Here is a 6605-nt window from a genome sequence, read left to right as displayed (position 1 = left end):
TCTGTGTGAGTGTGTGAGTGTGTGTGTGTGTGTGTGTGTGTGTGTGTGCGCGCGTGCATGTGTGGTGTCTGGTGAGTGCATGTGTCTTATAGTAAATTAAAAAAATAGAAATAAAATTTTTAGAAGTTTAGTACCCAAGTAAACATACATGTTAATTTCGTTTCCATAAATTCTCCAAGTCCCCTCATGTGTCGTCAGCTCCTGGTCTCGCCTTTGACAGGTTTCCAGCTTCTAGTTTGCTAATCCTCACTTCTGCTGCGTCCGATGTGACGTTAAACTCATTCGATATGTCCTTAATCTCGCTCATACTTTTCAGCACTGGACTCTCCACTCGGTCCCTTTTATAGTTTCTAAACATATTTTGCAAGTTGTTTATCAACTCTCGATTTCTATGTTCTTAGACACGGTCATCCCAGTTGTGTCAGTGCGCGCTTTGTTATCTAGACCCTGTGGGTCTGCTTTCTCTTGTCTGGGCCATCTCTCCCCTCCCTCCAGGCCTATTTTGTCTTGATAAGTTCCAGTGCCGGGTGCGGAAGCGCAGATACTGTGAGCCCTCGGTGCTGTGGTGTTTGCTGAGAGTCTGACTTCTGCCTGGCAGACACCTAGGCCGGGACACTCACAGTTACAGACCGCGTCCGCTCAGCCGAGGGTTGAGGCTGTTTGAAGCTGAGCATCCGGTCCTGTGGGGTGGGGCTACTGTTCTTGCTTCCTACAAGGTTGGACAGCTCAGAGCAGTCACCAGGGACCCTCCAAGACCCTCTCCGAAGCCCTAGACCCTTGATTTATGGAGGACTTGGCTCAGCTCTCTGGGCTCCAGCTGCCACTTTCAGAATATGCATGTCCCTGCGGGAGAGTGGTCCCCAGTCTGGGTGCCCCCTGGCCACTTCCTCCGCAGGGGTAGAGCAGCTTGCTGAGGTCACCACACGGTGGATGCGACCTCACAGCCTTCCTGCATGTCCTCTGTGTGGGCACAAGTTCCAGAAATAAGGCCCGGGAAGTAATGGTGGGAGCCAGGCCTGCATGAAAAAGAGCAGGAAGTGCCAGCATCTTGGAAGTCTCCAAGGCAGGGGACATCAGAACACACCTGGGGCGTGAGCACGTTCCGTGTTCCAGGAGTGGCAAGCCAGGAGGTCAGCCGGGCAGCGTGGCTGGATCACACAGGGCTCAGGGTTGTGGCCGGAGCTGGAGCAGGTCTGGAGAGCCTGAAGGTAGCTGTGTGTGCCGTGGCGTGGGTCCTACCCGGTGGCAGCCCTGTGTGACCACTTGTGGGGGTGGAGTGCTTGTAACCTCATCACTCCCAGGAAGCCCCTCTCAATACCACCACATTGGGGTTAAGTGTGGGGCACAGACCGGTGAGCTGAGCTGCAGACAGGCAGGCCAGCCCCACGGGCCCTGTGACCGTGGCCGTGGAAAGGACTGGATTTTACCCCGGGCACGATGTGAACCCAGTGCGGGTTTTCAGCAGCAGAAGGACAACTCCCGATGATCTTTTTAATGGCCAGAGAATGTGTGTACTCACCCCGGAGAGAGAGTTGGGGGCACCCCTCGATGGGGCCCTGTCATGCCGCAGTCCCCTCCCTCCCTCTTGTCAGGACTCTGGGCACGTATGCACATGTGCCCAGTGTGTTTCCCAAGCTGCTGGGGCTGGGGTTTGTTTGTGTTTAGTTTATGTACAGTGTGCACTCACCAGACAGAAACAGTGAGGGAGAGTGAGTAATCACCCCGCGGGGGGCCACACTGCCGTCCCCTCTCCATCCTCTTCTCAGGACTTCCAGCACGTGCACACACGCCTGGCACGCTTTTCAAACTGCAGGGTCTGGACTTGAACCGCAGAGTCAGCCACGCGGGATCCACGCCAGGGCTCACACCCTCCACCTGCCCTCAGGCTGAGCTCTGGACTGTGGGCGGCTGTGTAGGGTGGGAGTCCCGCCGCGCAGCCCTTACCCGCTGTCCAGTGTGGCCCGTCCTGGCTTGATTCTTTTGGGGATGGCCTGAGGCTAGTCTTAGGCTGGCGGGCCCCCTGTCTCAGGTCCTGAGCTGGTGCGGGCGGCCACTGTTCCAACTCCCGGCTTTAATTGAACTATGATCTGCTTGTTTTGCAGCAGTGTGAGTCTTGGGAGTTGTGACAAGGCTGGAGAGAGTTCCCGGTGCTCGGTGTCCAAGTCGCAGCCGCCTTCCCGCGTTGAGAAGTCAGGACCAGGCACGCGCTGCCATTGGAAGATCTGGCCCAGGTAGGAGCGGCCTGGGGGCTGGAGCTCAGCTGCTCCCTGCCCAGGGTGAGGCTCTGCCCGTGCTTTCACTTGGCCAAATTCCCAGCGGGAAGGAGTACAGCTTCGGCAGGGCCCACCCCGGCCTGCGCAGAGCTTTGGTGGAGGTCTTCCTACAGCCTCAGGGAGACGAGGCTTCTGAGAGGAAAGGCCCCGGGCATGACCACCAGAGTCCTGGCTGGCAGTGCCCCATGGAAGCAGGGTGTGCCCTGGCACCCTGCCTGTGCTCAGTGCACCCGCGCCCTCACGGCCACTCCACACGCCCTCTTCATCGTTTTCTTTCTTAGAAACAGTGTATTTATTGAGAGGAAGAAAGAGACACAGAGAGGGGGCAGGTGCCCTCCACAGGGTCCCGCCATGCTGCAATCCCTTCCCAGTCTGCTGCCTGCTGGGCTCATGGATGTACTTGGCACGTCCAGGGCCACCCAGAGTTGGAACTGGGTCTCCTCCAGGGCTCTGGTACTGGGCGGTACCGCAGCAGGCCTGGGCACCCGCATGCTTCTCCCGCCCGCCCTGGGTCCGCGTACTCCACGGCTCCTCCCCACTTCCTGCCCTCCTGCTAGGAGCCGGGAGGTCCGCCGTCCTGTGGGGGTGATGCAGGAGTGACAGTGGGGACGTCACCTCCTCAGTCCAGCTGTTGCTGGTCACAGACATTTCGGGCTCTCGTCTTCCTCATTCGGGTGGAAATCGAGGATGCAGTAAAATCTGGGGGGAGGGAACCGTCGCACACCTGTGAAGACGCGGGCGACGTCTCTCGTCCAGTGAGGGGTGGGGACAGCAATCGCGGCCGGGCAGGGTGCCTTCTGGGGAGGGGACACCACTTAGAGTGCGACACCCGCAGAGCCTGTACCCGCTTGGTTCTTGGCGTGCGGCTGGGCCGCTGAGGGATACCCTGAGCCATGCACCGAGGGAAGCCAGGCCCAGGGGAGGGCAGGACGCGGCCCCCAGTGGGGAGGCTGTCCAGGTCTGCAAGCCCATGTCCGAGCAGCCCTGCCTGCCACCTGTGGTGCACGCCCTGCGCCAGGCTCCCTGGCAGGACCACGGCACCTGTGCTCCGGGCCAGGGAGGGGCCGTCTGTCTTCTGTCCCTCGTGTGGACCCAGAGGATGACTGTCCCCCGATCTGTTCACATCACTGATGAGCAGGAGTCGGGGGAGGGCATGGACTAGTGCGATCTCCCATCTGGAAGTGAGGCTGCTGCATGTGGGGCTAGGGCAGCCGTGGGCTCAGGGGGACTGAGATGAGAAGTGGGTTTTCCGCGAGTTCCAGAGGCTGCTGCAGAGCACCTCCCCCCACCCCCCAGAAGCTCATCTGTGGCCGTGTAGTTAACAGGTGTGGGCTGAGCAAGGTTCTGCCGTTGGGGGCAGCATGGGCTGAAGGTGAGGCGTCTGGCTGTGCCTATGGCCTGAGCAGGACAGGAGGAGCTCCCGTAAGTGGATTGGTGTGGCTTCGGGACCCAGGTGGCGGCTGTCAGTAAGGGAGCAGGGCCTGTAGGCTGCCTGGTGGTCACACATCTAGACCTGCTGGACACAGGGAAGTGCTCAGGGGATTGACGGGGGGTTTGGAAGCAGCAGATGGTGTGTTGCAGAGTGCCACCAAATGAACGACCACCAAAGCCAGATGCAGTTGAAACGGAGTCTGTATTAGCTGCCGGCGACTACAGTCTGAGGCTGGGGAGCGGGGCCACTGAGAGTCAGAACTGCAGCCTGACCGAAGTCGGAGCAGTCTTTATGGGGGTCAGTTACCAGGGTTTCTGTGCAAGCAGTTTCGGAAGCTGAATCAGGTAGCGTAATTGTTTCTGAGGGGAGTGGGGTTTCCATGCAAGCAGTTCCACTGCTAAACAGAAGGGTTGGGGCCAGTTAGCGAAGACGGTAGCAGGTACAGGCTGTCATCCCAGGTACGGTTTTCTGTGGCTGGCACAGGCCACTTTCTCACGGAAGAGCAAGTGGGGTTACAGAAGCAGACAGCCGTGTTAGGGTAAGGGGACAACATGGATGAACAGCTGTTCTTGTGCAAGATCTAATATGCGGCCTTCCACAGTGGCCCAGCAACCCCATAGAAGCCCTCCCTTGGGTGGGAGACAGAGGCCCATGAGGCCGCTGGGTAGCAGGGGTGGGGTAGGCTCCACAGCTGTAGCGGAAGGGCCCTCCTGAGTTGTGAGGCTCAGAGGCTGCTCCTGCCCCTCCCATTGGGCCAAGGCCGAGTCGCCCGGTCTCGGGGTCTCAGCGGGTTTCCCTGCTGCCACGGCAGGGATGGCCTGGGGTGTGGGGTGGGGCTGCCCTTTCCTGGGTTGGAGGAGGACCGCCCGGCCTCCTGCCTGCTCATAGCGGACGGTTCCCTCCCAGCGGGGGGTCAGGGTGGTAGCTGCAGCCTGCCCAGGGCTCTGGGAACCCGCCTGCCAACTTGGCTGGCACCCCGACAGTCGGGCTTAGCCCTCCGGTCCCCGCGTCCTCGCGCCACCTCTCCAAGGGCCTGCTGTCTGCTCTCTGTCCTCTCACAGGGCCTGTGAGTGAGGGGCTCGGGGCCCGGCGAGGCCATGCGGGGTCAGCGCTCCTCTGCGGCCCTTCCTTTCTCTGCAGGGCTGCTTTCCCAAGTCAGGTGGCACTCGGGGCTCAGACACGCGTCTCTGGGGCTGCTTTTGGGCTGTCACAGGAACTTCTGGCTCTCGGTCTGCGTTTGCACTGACCCCAGGCGGGCAGCCCTTCCCAGGGCCAGGGCAGAGACCTGCCAAGGACACTACCGTTGGCCTTCAATTGTCCCAGTTCTCTGCCACTCCAGAAAACTCTGTTCCCTCCCCTCCTGAGTCCCAGAGAAGACCTTCCTGCGGGGACCTCATCTCCTCTCCCACTTGGCAGTCTTCTGAGGAGTATGCTCGCCGTCTGACACCCGCAGCTGCAGAGCCGCGGCCTAGAGGGTCGGGTGGGTTGCCGGGCGTCGGGGAAGGGTGCAGCCTGGGTGGGCAGTGACAGCGGACGGCTGAGAGAACAGCAACCCCACGTGGTCTGTGGTCCTCGTGGGGCCGGCAGACAGCCGGCGTGGGCTGAGCATTGAGCACAGGCCCCTGTGACCACAGCAGGAGCCTCGCAGCAGCAGCTCCCAGGAGACTCCATCCCCACTCCGCCTTGGACAGGGCACCTCACAGACGCGTTCTCAGCTCACCCCAACTTCCCATTTACAAGGGAAAAAGTAAGACTTGGCAAGATTGAGTAAGCAAGTTAAGCTTCCTTGGGCGAAGCCATCCCCTGCCCCTGCAGCTGTAGACGCCCACGTGGCAGAGCTTCTAGAAAACACTGGCTCTGCAAGCTTCACTCTGCCAGGACAGGAGCAAGCGCTGATGAAGAGGTGCCCTCCACCGGGAACGCACACCTGCCGTCTGGCCGCGGGCCCTGGAGGCCCTGTGTGGGTGTTTCTGGCCGCATCTCAGGCTGCCCACAGGACTCACGGGCAGGCTCTCCCGCTGACCGAAGCTCTAGTTGGGCAATGCTCCATCGCGGGACCCAGGAAGGCAGTGCGGAGCTGGCGACTCGACTGGATGCTGGCGGCTAGAGCAGTGGGCGGCCCTGGCTCATTGTGGGACCAGCGTTTTAGAGCTAAGCACTCGATGTGAATCTGTGAATTATGGAGCAATGGGGAGGCCGGGTCTGGACCTGTTTTACACAAGATTGTCACGCCTCAGAGTCGCAGAACGGAAGAACCTGGGACCAGCAGCGCGGTGCAGAGCTCCGGCCCTCCCCAGCATGTCATTCCACGGCCGAAGCAGGGAATGAGTATCAGTCATTATATCAGTTTTCCAAGTGATCAGTAAGAGTGGCTAACTCCCATTTCACATCTGATTTAAAATGTTAAGAACCTTTTGGGTGGTGGGGACTAGCAGTTAGCGTAATGTCTGTGTCACTGGACTCCCATGTAGTCGACTGCAGTTTGAGTCCTGGACCCAGTGGCTTAAACTCACGCCGGGTGCGTGTGTGTGCGTGCCCAAGATCCTGAGAGGAGAATGGAGGAGAAGGGATTGTGGTGTGGCCATTCCCCCTGGGGGGTGATTTCTTGCTTTTGGTCTCTGTCTCTCTCTGCCTTTCTGGTGAGCGCACCGCCCTATAGCAAACCTCCCTCCCCCCCAAAAAGAACCTTTTGGGAGTGTGTGGACTGAGTTGGTGAGTTGAAGCCCCGATGCCCACTGTGACAGTGTGTGGAGACTCGGCCTTTAGGGAGGCACTGAGAAGGGAGGCCGTTAGGCAGGGCCCCACTCTGATGGGATGGGTGTCCTGTGGGAGAGGATAGGACACCAGGGAACTCTCGCTGCTCCAGTGCCGAGAAAAGGCCCCAAGAAAACTCAGCAGGA

The 6605-nt window shown here is 59.9% G+C and overlaps 1 long non-coding RNA gene across 1 annotated transcript in view; it reads left to right on the top strand.

Moving 5' to 3' along the window:
- LOC114007362 (uncharacterized) overlaps nucleotides 1-6605 on the top strand; it is a 40147-nt gene that overhangs the window by 4599 nt on the left and 28943 nt on the right. Inside the window, exon 2 of the long non-coding RNA XR_003548992.1 lies at nucleotides 2103-2231. This is a non-coding gene — a long non-coding RNA (uncharacterized LOC114007362). The remainder of the gene's footprint in view (nucleotides 1-2102; nucleotides 2232-6605) is intronic.

Source organism: Tupaia chinensis, unplaced genomic scaffold (genome assembly GCF_000334495.1).
Source record: "Tupaia chinensis unplaced genomic scaffold, TupChi_1.0 Scaffold000161_1, whole genome shotgun sequence".
Taxonomy (NCBI): domain Eukaryota; kingdom Metazoa; phylum Chordata; class Mammalia; order Scandentia; family Tupaiidae; genus Tupaia; species Tupaia belangeri.
Note: the sequence above shows the minus strand (reverse complement) of the source record. Positions and strands in the feature narration are given on the sequence as shown.